General features: G+C 41.8%; 1 non-coding gene across 1 annotated transcript; it reads right to left on the bottom strand.

Moving 5' to 3' along the window:
- Positions 1–11,297: 11,297 nt before the first annotated feature.
- On the bottom strand, positions 11,298–11,379 carry trnas-cga (transfer RNA serine (anticodon CGA)). Its single transcript has one exon. It is a non-coding gene; the product is annotated as a tRNA-Ser (tRNA).
- Between the last annotated feature and the right edge of the window lie 3,603 nt (positions 11,380–14,982).

Genomic DNA, 14,982 nt, shown 5'->3' with positions numbered 1-14,982 from the left:
GGACATCCACAACTGGCATTTGAATCCCAAGTTCTCTTGTTTACTTGAGAAGCACTTTAACAAACCGAGTCACAGTGCCTCCACTAGAAGTGCGTTTACACATCCACACTTGGAGTTCTTTAACCACTTCATCACAAAAGTTTGGAAATGTTTTTCTTTTTTGTTGAAAATTGCAATCAATGCCCGCTTTTGAACAGACATTTCACAGTTTAACATTCTCCATTGAAAATGTACAGGGAAAGTTAATGTGCACTTACATTGGTTTCAAACTGTACTGTTCATCTGTTTAAACTGATAGAATAAGGAGAATGTGTCCATCGTTTCTTGGCCCATTGACGGCGTTCACACACCCAGAGGGATCCTCACGCCAAGAGGAAGAGGGTTATTGTGGTGAATTGACCTGGAGTGAGTGTGAGCCAGAATCAACATTGGGCAGTGTAGGCAGACCCATTGGCATCAACACTGAGCCTAACACCACCAGCTCCACGATAACTTCCTGCCTCATGCGTTCCAGTCATCATTGCCATGCACTTTTATTTGACTTCCTCACTCCGCTTCTTTACTTGTTCACGACCGATTGCAGGTGTCTGCTTAAAACCTGACATTTTTAGAAACATGTCTCTATCAATGAGATATGATTCACTGATCATCCGAAGATACCCCGGAGAAGGAGGGAATGAGTTAGTTTCTTGAACCTTTCAACTCATGAGCACGACGAATCGTCATGCTGCTGCTAACGATGGATTGCTCGGATTTAGACCGACAATACTGAAAAAAACAGCAAGATGACTGGCGCGGGATTTGCCGTGGTAGTTTCTCAGTGTATCTACTACCATACTCCTTCTAATTGGATGCAAACAATCCAGACCTGCTGTAGAAGTGAAATGGAAAGGAATTACAATTAATTACTGTCTGAAACATTTTTAAGCTGCTCTCATAGCTTGGCCTGAATGTGCGCCGGAGTGTACAGCAGCAATTATCATCCTGATAAGGAGTGCAGTTTCCGTGCCCTCACCATTTCTGTAACAATAGTACCGCGTTTGCTTTCAGTGCGAAGGCAACCCGGTTTGAAAACAAAGTAACATTTATTTGCTGGTGTCACGGTGCACCACGGATTGTTGATGTCGCCTCTCTGTCAAATGAATCCCAAGATAGTCTCTGAAAGGCCTCATTTTGATTTTGTCTGCTGTTTTTCAACGCGAATGAACCAACATCAGAAATCCTGAATCATGCTTTGGTGCAGTTTGCATGTTAGCGACTCAGTCATTTCGCAACAGGAACGAATGGATTTGCAGTCAAACCTTCACACGTGCTCTGAAATCGAAGCCATATTGGAACTGGAACTGAGAAAGTGATAGACACGAAATGACGTTGTATCATTTACCTCATAGAAGAGCAGGAAAATGTAAACCTGGTCAGGGGAGGAGGTGGGGACAGCAAAGTGAGACAAGTGGAGGTCTCGTGAAACCTCTTCTTTCTGATTCAATCAGCAACAAGAGACATGAAGGTGCCTCAGGCTGGATAGCTTTCCCATCTCGAACACCGAACAATCACGTCGAGTAAGGACCTCTTTGACACCTCATTGTTTTGTTCTGCTAATTCTATTTGGAGTTTCTTACCTCGGTTCTAGAAGTGCTTTTGTTTCACCTCCTCGTTTATTCTCCATCCTTCATTCTCAATTTGTTGGGAAGAACGAGGTGAGGCAGGAATCAGTGCGGATATCCCACGCTGATCATTCTCTGCTGTAACTGTTCATTAATTTTACACCAAAAGCAAAATATTATAAATTGTATTTGGAACTTAACAGGCAACATGTCGAAGGCCTCAGGTCTAAGTGACAGATATATTATCTAGAGAATGTGAGCCCAGTTCTCCACACTCCAGTCAGCGGGAGGAGAAATTGCCTCATCAGCTGCACTTTCACACTGTCTTCTGCAGTCAGAGTTTCCAAAGACCAGAAATGGGAAATGAGGGATTTGGACAGAGACTGTGAAAGAAGGTGACAATGAACAGACGTAGAAAGACAAATGGAAACTCACATTGTGGAAGACACTGAAAGGGTCAATTGTCCACTTGACATGGCTGCTAAGTGACAGAAAGGAAAAGAAAAAGGTAACCATTAAAGCACAGCTTGTCACCAGCTCATGGAAACGGAAGCAGCATTACCGCCAAAACAAACCTTTTAAATTTGTAAAAGTGACGGTTGGCAACTAATGAGAAGTTTTGATAAATATGATGATCCCACACATAATACTGAAAATGTGCCTGCATTACAATGTTGAAATACCGAACGAACCTGCTTCTGTCGATCTGAAACACTAACTCTACTTTGCTCCATGGATCCTGCCAGGCGCTGAGTTTCTCCAGCATTCCATGTTTTTGTGTCACATTTCCAGCATCCGCAGCTCTTTGTCTTATGTTAACCTGAACCGTGTTTTTTGACAAAACATGACCACTTCTCAGCCACATCCATCATTTCCTGCTTTAGGAATGCTGCCACTACGACAAACGAGCATAGGAAAATTCCCATTCCTCGACTGAAAATCGAACTTGAGCCAGAGCGCTGGGAGCACTGAATCAGAAACAGTAGAGAACCACAGAAAACAACAGACCCTGTCGTCCCTTTCATCAATTACACTGCTGTTGTAAGGTTTATAGCTCAGGTTGAGGTTTCGGGTGTAGGTTTGTTCACTGAGATGTAGGTTTGAGATCCAGACGTTTCATTACCTGGCTACGTAACATCATCAGTGGCGACCTCGCAGTGAAGCGAAGCTGTTGTCTCCAGCTTTCTATTTATATGTTTGTCCTGGATGGAGTTCCTGGGGTGTGTAGTGATGTCATTTCCTGTTCGTTTTCGGAGTGGTTGACAGATGGTATCTAGATCTACGTGTTTGTTTATGGCGTTGTGTTTGGAGTACCAAGCCTCTAGGAATTCTCTGGCATATCTTTGCTTAGCCTGTACCAGAATAGATGTGATGTCCCAGGCGAAATGTTTTTCTTTCATCCGTGTGTAGGGCTACGATGGAGAGAGGGTCGTGTCTTTTTGTGGATAGCTGGTGTTCGTGTATCCTGGTGGCTAACCTTTTTCCTGTTTGTCCTACGTTGTCTTTGTGGCAGTCCTTGCATGGAATTTTGTAGATGATGTTGGTTTTGTCCATGAGTTGTACTTGGTCTTTTAAGTTTTTTAGTTTTTATTTGAGAGTGTTGGTGGGTTTGTTTGCTACTAGGATTCCGAGGGGTCTTAAGTCTGGCTGTCATTTCTGAAACTTCTTTGATGGATGGTAAGGTGGTTAGTTTTTCTGCCTGTGTTTGGTCTGCTTGCCGTGGTTTGTTCTCGAGGAATCTGCGGACTGTACTTTTTGAGTGTCTGTTCTTCTTGAATACGTTGTATAGGTGGTTCTCCTCTGTTTTCCGAAGTTCGCCTGTGCTGCAGTGTATGGTGGCTCGTTGGAATAGTGTTCTGACAAGCTTCGTTTGTGTGTGTTGGGATGGTTGCTGGTGCAGTTAAGTATTTGGTCAGTGTTTGTCGTTTTTCTGTATCCGCAAGTTTGTAGTTCTCCGTTGTACATTCTTTCGACTGTGACATCGGTTGCTGTCGGTTTCTTCCTCCTGGCAGTCCATCCACAACGCCATAAACAAATACATATATCTAGATATCATCTATCAACCTCTCAGAAAACGAAAGGAAATGACATCACCACAAACCTCACGAACCCCATCCAGGACAAATGCATAAATAGAAAGCAAGGAGACAACAGTTTCGCTACACTTAGAGGTTCCACTGATGATGTTACCTAACCTACACTGCTTTTGACATTTCAGTTCTGATTATTTTCGCTGCAGACCAGTTTCACCCTGTCCTGCATTATTTGTGACAACGTGATAATTGTCCATTCAGCCCTCTCTGCTGTTTTGTTCATACTTATCCATGTATTCTAGTCCCCGTTTCCATTTGACCCATAATGTTGCGTGTTCTGATGTCTCCAGGTCAAGTGTAAATGGGATTATTCCTGTGATCTTAAATGACACAACAAATGGAGAGATGTTTGACATGGTCTCACTGTGTTGAAATACCCTTGATGTATCGATCCACTTTTTCACCCACAGAGGGAGTCACACAGGCACAATCCCAACAGGGACAGAGGTTTGAGAAGATTTGTAGCACCGGTTGAGTTTCTGGAAGTAGGCAAACCTACTTCCAGCGGGGAAGAGGTCTTCACGTTCTACCAGTTCCTTGTGTTTCACGTGCGTGAGTTTCTCGGAAAACGGCAGCTTTAGGTGGAACTCCAGACATTTCTCCAGACAATGTGAACCGTTGAAGTGAACATGGACAGTGCGCTTCAATAGTCACACACGGTACTCATGTGTAACTTGCTAATTCCAAAAAAACCCACAAACCCAAACCCAATATGATAGGACAGCAGCTGGCAAAAACAAATCATCAGGCTAAACAATTGACAGATGACACACTTCCATGTCGCGTCTCTTTCTAGTTTTGTCCCATCGCACGTGCATCTCCCTCTGAGTGCCAGGCTGCGAGGACAAAGATCTGTTTTACACAAACGCAGGCAGTATGTGAAGGAAAGACCAGGGTTGTATAACACGTTGGTAATTGAGAAGCGAGGGAATTGCACTCAGCTGGTCTATGATCAGGATTTTATCTTCCTGATTCCCCAAGGGACTAATTCAAGGAATGTGCACTGTATACCCAGTCCGAACGTTCCAAAGGATATCCTGTCTGACAGAAAGATCAGGGGAGGGTCGAGTCCACTCCTTCATGGCTCAGGTATATTTTGCAGACGTTGTCCTTGCACTTCAGCATAGGAGCTCACCGCAGGTTCACAGATTTCTCCAGCACAGAGAATGTCTTTAGGTCTATTTGCGCACTGTTCTCGATTCATTTAGCAACACTTGGCTCATTGTCTTATGAACATATCGGTGCACCTTTCAGAGACTTAATAGTAGCAGAACTTCCGGACACAGAACGAAGTGTTCTCAAAACGCCACAACGTAACACTGGTTTGAAGAACTCAATTATATCATTGCCTGGAAATGAAAAACAAATTTGCATTCGGCCAACCAGTTTAAAATATACCCTGAAAAAGATTAATTCCAAACAAGTTTGATTTGATTTTATTGACAATGTTAAAAGCCAATGAAACAATCAGATGCTCTTGGGTATAAGACCGGAAAAATTGAACAGTTCAGAAGAGAACTGCTAAGATCCAGCATTTAGCAGACTGCTGAGAAATATCTCTTAAAAGTACATTTTGGTTCAGTAATTGGTGACGCAAAAATTGCAAACAAAGGGAAAAGAAGACATTGGAAGCTCCGAAGACAAGCACCGACTGCTGCTAGTTTTTAAGATGAGAAGTGTTGTTTGTCAAACTTAGTGGGGAATGTATCGGACTCGTATTATCGAAGGCAAGTTAAAAGATAGTTTAGAGAAAGAAATTGACAATAGTGTTTCGTTAAATATTCTCTGTTATATTTTCAGAAATGACGTTGTCAATTTTTACTTTAAGTAGCCCTCAGCCACTCGAAATTTTAGATTCCTGCAAGGGATAATTATTTTCTGTGCTGCTGGTTTAAAATTTCACAGGAGTGTTTACCTTGTGTCCTAACAATCTTGGGGATCGTCCTGGATGTGAACATGTTTGGACAACTTTGAATAGATTTCGGGAAACGAAAATTCCCAGCAAATTGAAACACTTCCAGGTTAGTGTACTAGATCTTTAAATAAAACGCAAGTGAGACAAAGTAATTATTTTTGGAGACTTGTGGTTGATTAAATATAACAGAGAGAAATGTCTTAAAATTGCAACAGACGTTCTGAGATTTGAAGATGTTTCTCAGATTTGCCAAGAAAGTTTAGAATGAAAGAAAATGCCATACTTTTAGTATTAGCAAATAAGTTAGATTTGGGATTAACCACGGACAAAATAAAATAGTTGAAGGAGTTACACAAGCACTAAGCTGTGACGGAAAAACAACTTAGTGCAGTTGAGGTAGAAAAAAATAAGTTAGTCTCGAGGGAAATGGAGTGAGAAGATAAACAATGCGAGAGAGAGGAAAGCGAGAGGGAGAAAGAAAGGGAGGAGAAGAATGAGAAAAGTGAGAGACGAGAAGGAGAGAGACAGAGAAACAGAGAGAAGGGAGATAGAGAGGGAGGAAAAAGAGAGAGAAATTCCTTGGATGAGCAAAGGGAGATGAGAAAGGAACAGAGAAGAGAGAGAAGGAAAGAGAAAATTTGAACTTGAGAAGTTGCGACTTTGTCAGCAATGTCAAGTTAACAGGATGGAAATTAAAAGAGAAATTAGTGATATATGTAAATGTGTTACAACTCCACAAAATTTTGATGAGGATGTTGTTGAAGCCTTCTTCATTTCAAGGAAAAACATGGCTAGGCAGATGGAATAGTCCGAAGATTTATGGGTAATGCGAGTTCAGACTAAACTCGAAGTCAGAGCGAGGAAGGGATTTGGGATGATATTATGTGAGGTGTGAAAAGATTATGAATGATTAAAATAGGCTACTTTCAGTGCTTCTGAACTGGTACCAGAAGTAAATCGAGAGCGTTTCTGAAACACTGGTCAGACTTATGCTGAGTTAAAAAGAAATAAACACAATACTCTTGATGGATGGATTCTTATTTGGATAAAGAGAGGATATTTCAGGCTATTAGAGAGATAATTCTGCCGGAAGAGTTCAAAAACACACTTTTAGAGATTGCAAGAATTCACGTGAAAGAAAAAAAGATTTCGGAAAGTCAGAAGGGGAGCAGAATTAGTAGATGAGTACATGCTGGTGCATAAGACAAGCTTTTGAACAGATATTCCTCCTGTGAAGGATCGAAATTGGCAGAAGGAGAGATTCTGCCTTACTAAACCAAGAACCGGGCGCACTTGGAAGATATTAGAGCAGGAAAAAAAGAAGTCCAAGAGAGTCAAAAGGAGGTGAAAGGCCTCAGCTGTTTCCATTCTGGCAAAGTTGAATATGGAAAGACGCAGTACTTGTCGTTAATTAAAGGCATTGTGGAAAATAAAAGTGTTTTAAGAAGCTAAACTGGTTGCATTAATGAAGGTAATACAAGAGACCGCAAGAAGAGCTGAGGAACTGCAGGCGGATGTGCAGCCTCGGTAGGGGCTGGTTATGGAGTAATCACCTGGTCTCTACAAAGAATCTGCCGCTACGGTAACGTTTACTCAGAAAGAATGGTGGAGAAGACAAGAAGTTATAATTTTCAGAGTGACAGGATTTAACCAGTCGCTGGTAGTAAGAGATGGGCGAATATATACACTTTCATATCTGTTTCTCATGAGTGTCGTAATTTGTGGGATATATGAGCAGAAATTCAGCGTTCCCTTATGTAAGATTAGTTTGGAGTGCCAATTTAAGCCGGGGAAATTTACGCTGGGCGTGATAGACAGAGTGTCAGTTCCATGAATTCAGCTTGTGCTTGGAAATGATTTGGCAAGATCCAAATTGGAAGTGACTCCCCTTATTGTGGAGAAGCCCAAGGAAGACGAAGAAACTGAGGAGTTAAAACAGAAATATCTTTCTAATTTCCCAGACTGTTTGTTAAACAGATCCCACTCTCAATAGTCACAGCACCAAGTGACAAGTAACAAGAAAGATGAAGGAGTTGAGTTTAGGTCAGCTGATACACTACTTGATGTGATTCGTGTAGTGGGCCAAAGTACACAAGACTGTGTTGCAGCTAGCACATAGAGAGGAAGTGTTATGGGCAGCACATGAACTACCTATAGGGGGTCACTGAGGGTTACGAAACAAGTAAGCTAAATACTAAACATTTCTTCTGGCCTGGAATGCACACGAGATGTGGTTGGCTTTTTCTGACAGTGTCATACATGTCAAATGGCAGGTTAGCCTCAGGCGGCAATAAAAACACGCCTTTGTTGCCAATTACCACAGTTGGAGAATCTTTCAGGTGGATTATAATTGTTTGCTTGCATCCTCTCTCGAGAACTAAATGTCAGAACCAGTGCTTGTTGACTACAATGGATGTGCTATCCATATTTCCACTGGCAATTCCTTCCCGGAGTATCAAGGCCACAATTCTGGTAGAGGAGTTAGTAGCTTTCTTCACACACGATGACGTAACTAGTCAGAATGAGTCGGACTAAGGGTCAAATTTTACTGCTCGACTATTTAAGGAGGTTATTGATAGCTGAGATACAACGCTTTAAATCTAGTGAATATCTTCCTGAATTCTTGGGAGCTTTAGAAAGATGGCTTAAGACCTTGAAGACCATGAAGAGAACATACTGTCAAGATTACCCGAATGATTGGGAAAAAGATATCCCATTCGTATTGTTTGCCATTAAGAATGTTCCAAACGAATCCACTTAGTCAATTCCTTTTTAGTTCATATTCGCACATGAAGTGATTGCCCTTTGGAATTAATTAAAGAAACAAATGACAGGGTCAAAGTCGAAGATCACACAATTAAATCATATATCGGAATTGAGGGAGAGACTAAACTTGTCGGTGATTCAGCAAAACAGCACCCAAAGATAGCACAGCGTAGAATTACGCAGGTGGCAGATTAAAATCTGGGACTCAGAAGTTTTCCCACGGGGATAACTTGTCAGTACTGTCACCAATGATAGGTGATCCCTTTAATGTTAGGTTTAGTGGTCCCTGTGAAAAAGTTGAGTCAGTTGAACTATTTAGCAAAGATGTCAGATAGAAAATAAAACTGTATTGGGTATGTCATGTGAACATGTTGAAACGTATTACACAACAAAGGAAGAACTGGAGGAAGAGTTGTTCGTTACTGCCCAGCAGAGTGAGGAATCGAATTCAGTTGCTTTGAATTTTAATGTACCTCAAAACAGATTCTAAAATGATGAAGTCCTTGAGGAGTGGGATGGATTAGAAAGCTGTCTGTCTCAGGAGCATAGAAAAGTGTTGAAACATTTTTTGTTCCTACAGAGTCAGGGCACATGCAAGAATCACATGGGGAGGACGAAAGCAATTGAACACGAAGTAGATGTAGGGAATTCTGCTGCAATATAGCAGCAACCCTCTCGACTTAATCATCTCAAAGGCTGACAGGACAAGATGCAGGTGAACACCATGCTTGAAGAGAACATTACTGAACCAAGCCAGAGCGCGTGGAGTTCGTTGATTGTCTTAGTTACCAAACCAGATGATTTGTGTTGAATTTCGTGTGGATTATGGAACGGTCAACGCCGTTACAAAATCGAACTCATATCCAATTTCTAGGTTGGAGGACTGCATCCAGAATGTCGGACAAGCCAGTTACATCACCAAGTCGGGCATAATACGTGGTTACTGGAAGGTACTGTTGTCAAAGTTGGTGAACAAATCTCTGCGCTTGTAACTCCATATAGGCTATATCAGTTTAAAGTGATGCACTTTTGAATGAAGAACAAGCCCGCCACACACAAAGACACTTGTACAGAGTTGTGGCCAGGTTCACAAATTATGTAATCTATTTGGATGATGTAGTGATCCTTAGCAATTCAAGAATTGATCACAAGGGACTATTCGGAGAGCTCTTTGAACGACCACAAGAAACAAAACTGATGGCAAACATAAATAAAACAGAATTTACGAAGGCAGAGGTGATGTTCTTGGGATGTAACATCGGTCATGGCAGGTTGAGCACCTCCGGAAGGTGAGGACGAAGGCTTCTGAGGAATTGCCATGATCAACCTCGAAGAAAGAGTTTCTTTAATTCTTCAGACTTAGCGGACTCCATCAGAAGTCTGTTCCAAACTATACTAGTGTAGTGGCATCGTTAACCGATTTGCTGAAGAAGAACACAGTGTTTCAGTGGACAGTAACATGCCACATGACAATTGACCATTTGAAGTCGATATTAACCACCAAACCAGTATTACCTACTCCAAACGTCTAAAAAACTTTTAAAGTAGCCATCGATGGTCGTGACGTTATAGTTGGAGGTGTACTCCAACGGGAAAAATGAGCATGGGATTGAACTGCCAGTTGATAACTTTTCATAGGAAATCAACATCTATCAGAAGAAATGCTCCACAATCGAAAAAACTATTGAGTTTGGTACTGGCATTAAAAATGTAATGTATGTGCCACGAACAATGGATCGGAGAGGTTATGTACACAGACCACAATCCGCTAAAACGTTGTATATATGTAATAATATGAGACTATTTCGTTGGCTTCTTATGGAAGAGACGTTCATTTTAAAAATCGTACATGTTGTGGGTCAGTAGAATGAAATCACAGACACGTTATCGCAGATTCAACAGATGGTGTTCAGATGGGATTGTCTTTATTTCATGTTTTATATGTATATATAGGAAAAAACTAAGTCGACATTGTATAAAATTTATCGATATGTTAGGGTAAAGTATTTAAAACTTAAAATGAAAACATATCTTCATTATGATGGTTCATTGCTTCCTGTAGAGGCGATGTGTTTTAAACATATTAGTGCACGTTTAAGAGATTTAAAAGCAGCAGAACAACCAGACACAGAAACAAGTGTTCTCAATAAGACAACGACAAAATCCTGGATCGAACAATTCAATTCGTTCATTGCCTGGAGACATAAATAGTTCGAGCTTGGCCACTCAGTTTCAATTTTAATCAGGAAAATATATACATTTCAATTCAAATTTTAATTGCGTCTCTTGAAAGTCTTTTAAAAATAAACAGGGACCCAATCAGATGCTCTGGGGTATGAGACGGGGGACATTGAACAGTTGAGAGGAGGACTGCCAGGACCTTGCATGTAACAATCTTCTTGAAAATATATACATCTGGAAAATAACTTTTCGGTCCGTGATCTTTGACACAGAATCTCCCAACAGGGACAAAGAAGAGACAGGAAGATCCGAAGACAAGAACCTACAGCTGCCTGGTTTTGATAAAGAAGTGCTGTTTTGTAAACCTTAGCTGGGAGTTTTATCTGAATAGTATTATCGAATGGAACATCAAAATGGGTAATAGAAATACATCGGTTTGTTAATTAATCTCTCTCTTACTTTACAAATGAAGTGCTGAATTTTTACTTCGTGTAGTTCTTGGCCAATCGAATTGTTGCAGATTCCTGTACAGCATAAATCGTTTCTGTGTTACTGGTTTTATCGTAAGCTGGAGGGTTTATGCTGTGTCATAACGAGTCTAAACAAATTTGGCAAAACCAGTGTGCATCTGTGCAGTTCATTGAGTGAACTGGAGATTTGCACCATTCATGACCTGGATGAAGTGATTCTCCCCGCCGTGATCTGAATCTCCAAAAGCGAAAGGCTACTCAAATTCTCCGCAGTTGACAGGATTCGAACCTGCGTGGGAATGCCGCAATGGATTTCGAATCCATCGCCTTAACCACTCGGCCACAACTACAAATGGACGCATGAGTTTCTCATTTCCAGGTCTCTGTCCCTGGGGAGATTAGCAGTAGTGAATCATTGTTTGGTTTATTTGAATTCAAAACCCACAGCTTTCAAATCGATGAAATATCGGGACAAAGTGGGTCTGGGTGATTCACCTCGATAGGTGGGATCTATATTCAAAATAAACGACGGTGGAAAATACAGAAAATTACTCAGCGGGTCGAACAGGATCTGGGCTGGGAAAAGGCGATTCAACGTTTCAAAACTTCTTCAGAACGTTATCAGAACTCCGTTTTCTCCCAGTAGTACTGACAAACCTGTTGACATTCCCCAGAATGTTCTATTTTTTTTTCAGATTCCCAACATCCACAGTCCTTTGCATTAGCCATTGAAACGATACAGAAATTCCTTTGGATAAGATTCCTGTTTGGGGCTCATTTTCGTGACCACATTAAAAACCCGGAGCTGTGCAGGAAAGAAAGCCAATGAAGTATGACCAGTGAGAGATCCGACCCTGGAACGTCCCAAACCACCAACCGTTCGGTTAATGGATGAACGTGTTGACCAATTACGCAACAGGGACGGGGTGAACTGACTCATTGTCCGATCCAAAAACAGGCTTTTCACGAATTCAAACTTCAGCCTGCCCTTTCACGAAGTGATTGATGTCCTGTATCCGTTTTTCTTTTGCAAAATAAATCCTGGGACATTCACTGCAGTGAAATGGCAACGATCCTGTACCTGCTGGAAACACATCCACGTCACAGCAACCAACTTTTCTACAACAGGATTCCTGCTCTCTTCGAGGCTTTCCCGTAACTTGTTTGTACCCGAGTCTTCACGTGGTCTTGTAGCTGTGGCGAGGTTTGAATTCCTGACGCGCAAAAATGAAAATCCTTTCAATGTCTCAGATTCGTTCATGTCGAGAGAACAACAGAATCAACCGTCGCGGCCTCTTAAAGACTGGCTGTGTTAAGTGGGACAATCCACCCTTCATTCACCTGTGGTTTCGCTTCCCAAAGAGATTCTAAAGTTTTCCAAAGTTGGAGACATGCGTTCACTGTTATTTTCCCTTGTTTTGTTTTAACCTTCCCAGTGGCGATATTTTCCCCAAACAGCTTCGCAATTCTCCACCTTGCATGATGTCCAGCGATGAGCAAAGCCCTTTTGTCGAGAAATTACTGAGGTTGGGATTCTTCTCTTTGGAACAAAGAAGGTTAACTGGAGATTTTTATGGTCTGTTTATAATGATAGGGGAGGGCGCAGTGCGGATGGGTGGGTTGATGTTGTGGAGGAAATGTTGCCAACGATCAGTGACAGTTTCCAGAAGACTGGGACTAAAGACATTTAACGAAAAACGAAATTTGCGAAGAATATATAGAGCCTAATCTCAGGGGAACCCTTAATTATTTAAGACACGGATGAGGAGGACATTCTGTCTTTGAGAGAGTAGCAAATCTGCAGAATTCTTTACACTGAAGGGCTGTCAAGGCTGAGTATAATCAAGGTTGAGACGGCCGCACAATTAGTCAGTTTGGGAATCAAGAAGAATGGGGATAAGGCGGAAAAGTGCCATTAGGAATTAACCAAATCAGACGTGACCTCATTAAAACTTGGAGCTGACCTAATGGGACGAATGGCTTCCATCTGTTCCAATATCTTATCGGTCAATTGGAAACTGCGAGAGACAATCGTGAAGAAAGAAATTGCAGGACGTTGAGAAAAGATGATTAGAATCAAACTGAGTCAACATCATTTGTTGAATGGAAAAACACACTTGACAACTTTGTCAGAGTCCTTTGATCATATTCCAAGCAGAGTTGATCAAATGTTTGTAGGCATTCCATAAGAGACCGTAGGAAAAGCCATTGAACAAGGTTGGAGTTCACGATGAAAAGTTAAGAAAAAGTCCAGGATTGTCCGTTGTTTAATTGAAGAAACGGAATCTGGATTATTGCGTATTTTTCAAGTTGTAAAAAGGTAATTAGTACAGTGCTGGAATGGTGAGTCATAGACTTCCATGATTTATATCTGCCTTAATTACTTGATGGAATTGGCAGAGTGAAATGTCCGCAGTTTTACTGACGATACACAACAGATGGGAGGACATTTTGCGATGAGGACAGTGGAATCTGGAAATGGTTAGTGACAAGTTGAGTGTGTGGGAATGCAACAGGTGCACGGAGGAGGTTGCAGAGTTGATAGTTTGGAGGGGAGGGTGATGCACATGGGTGGGAAGGAAATGGGACAGATGGGACAGGTCATAAGGATGGTGCTAGGCTGGAAGTTTTGAAGTGAGGTCAGGTGGAGGGAAGGGAAATGTGGAAACTGATGAAATCTTAATTGATGCCATGGGGTTGGAGGTCTCCGATGTGGAGATTTAGCTTTAGAACGTAGAACAATGAAACAATACGGCGCAGCACAAGCCCTTTGGCTTTTGATGTTGCGCCGACCAGTGTACTAATCTAAAGTCATCCCCCTATATTATCCCATCATCATCCATGTGTTTATCCAAGGATTGTTTACATCTCCATAATTTAGCTGAGTTAACGACATTTACAGGCAGGGCATTCCACACCTTTACTTCTCTCTGAGCAAAGAACCTGGCTCTGACATCTGGCTTAAACCTGTAAACCCTCAATTTGCAGTTATGACCACTCGTACAAGCTGACATCATCTTCCTAAGAAAAATAGTTCCACCGTCTACCTTATCTAATCCTCTTATCATCTTGTAACTCCCGGGAGTAGTTTTGATTGCAGAGCTGTAGATTTGATTCAAACCAACAGCTCAGCGAGCAGACCTGCACCCTCAATCTTAACCTGAGCTGCACATCTTCACAAACCTTGCAAAAATCTTGTAACTCTGTATCATATCTGCTCTCAGACTTCTTTCCGATGAGAACAGACCCAAGTCTCTCAGATTTTCCTGATAAGACTATTCCTTCAGGACAGGCAATATCTTGTTCTATTTCGTCTCCAACTTTTCCAATGTTTACACATTCTTCCAGGAATGGGCGACCAGGCAGTTCTAAATATTCCAAGTGGAGCCACACAAGTGTTTTGTTTCGTTGCAGAATGACATTATGCTCAGGAACTCAATCCTCCACCAATAAAACCGACGACGTCGTACTCTTTCGCAGGAGCACACTGATTAGTACTGCTGCATCGCAACACCAGCGACGCGAATTCAGTTCCTCCGTCAAGCGGCTATCTGTGTGGGTTTTCCCCCGGTACTCTGTTTTCCCCTCACAATCCAAAAAATGTGCAGGTTCGGTAAAGGGGTAAGTGAAGGAAAATGGGTCTGTCTGAGTCTCGCCTTGGAGGGTCGGTTTATACTTGTTGGGCCGCAAGGTCTGTTTGCACACGGTAAGTAATCCAAAAAAATAATCAAACTGGCTTGAAACTATGTAAATGGACTCCAAGGTCACTCTTCCCATCCACATTACCAAGAATCTTTCCATTAACTCAGTATTCTGCCTTCCTGTTATTGTTCCCAAAGTGAATCACTTCACATTTAGCTGCATTGAACTTTATTTGCCACCTCTAAGACCAATTTTGCAAATTATTCCAGCTCCCCTGCAACCTGCAACAGTTTTCCACGCTGCCCACTACT

Source organism: Hemiscyllium ocellatum, unplaced genomic scaffold (assembly GCF_020745735.1).
Source record: "Hemiscyllium ocellatum isolate sHemOce1 unplaced genomic scaffold, sHemOce1.pat.X.cur. scaffold_415_pat_ctg1, whole genome shotgun sequence".
Lineage (NCBI taxonomy): Eukaryota > Metazoa > Chordata > Chondrichthyes > Orectolobiformes > Hemiscylliidae > Hemiscyllium > Hemiscyllium ocellatum.
Note: the sequence above shows the minus strand (reverse complement) of the source record. Positions and strands in the feature narration are given on the sequence as shown.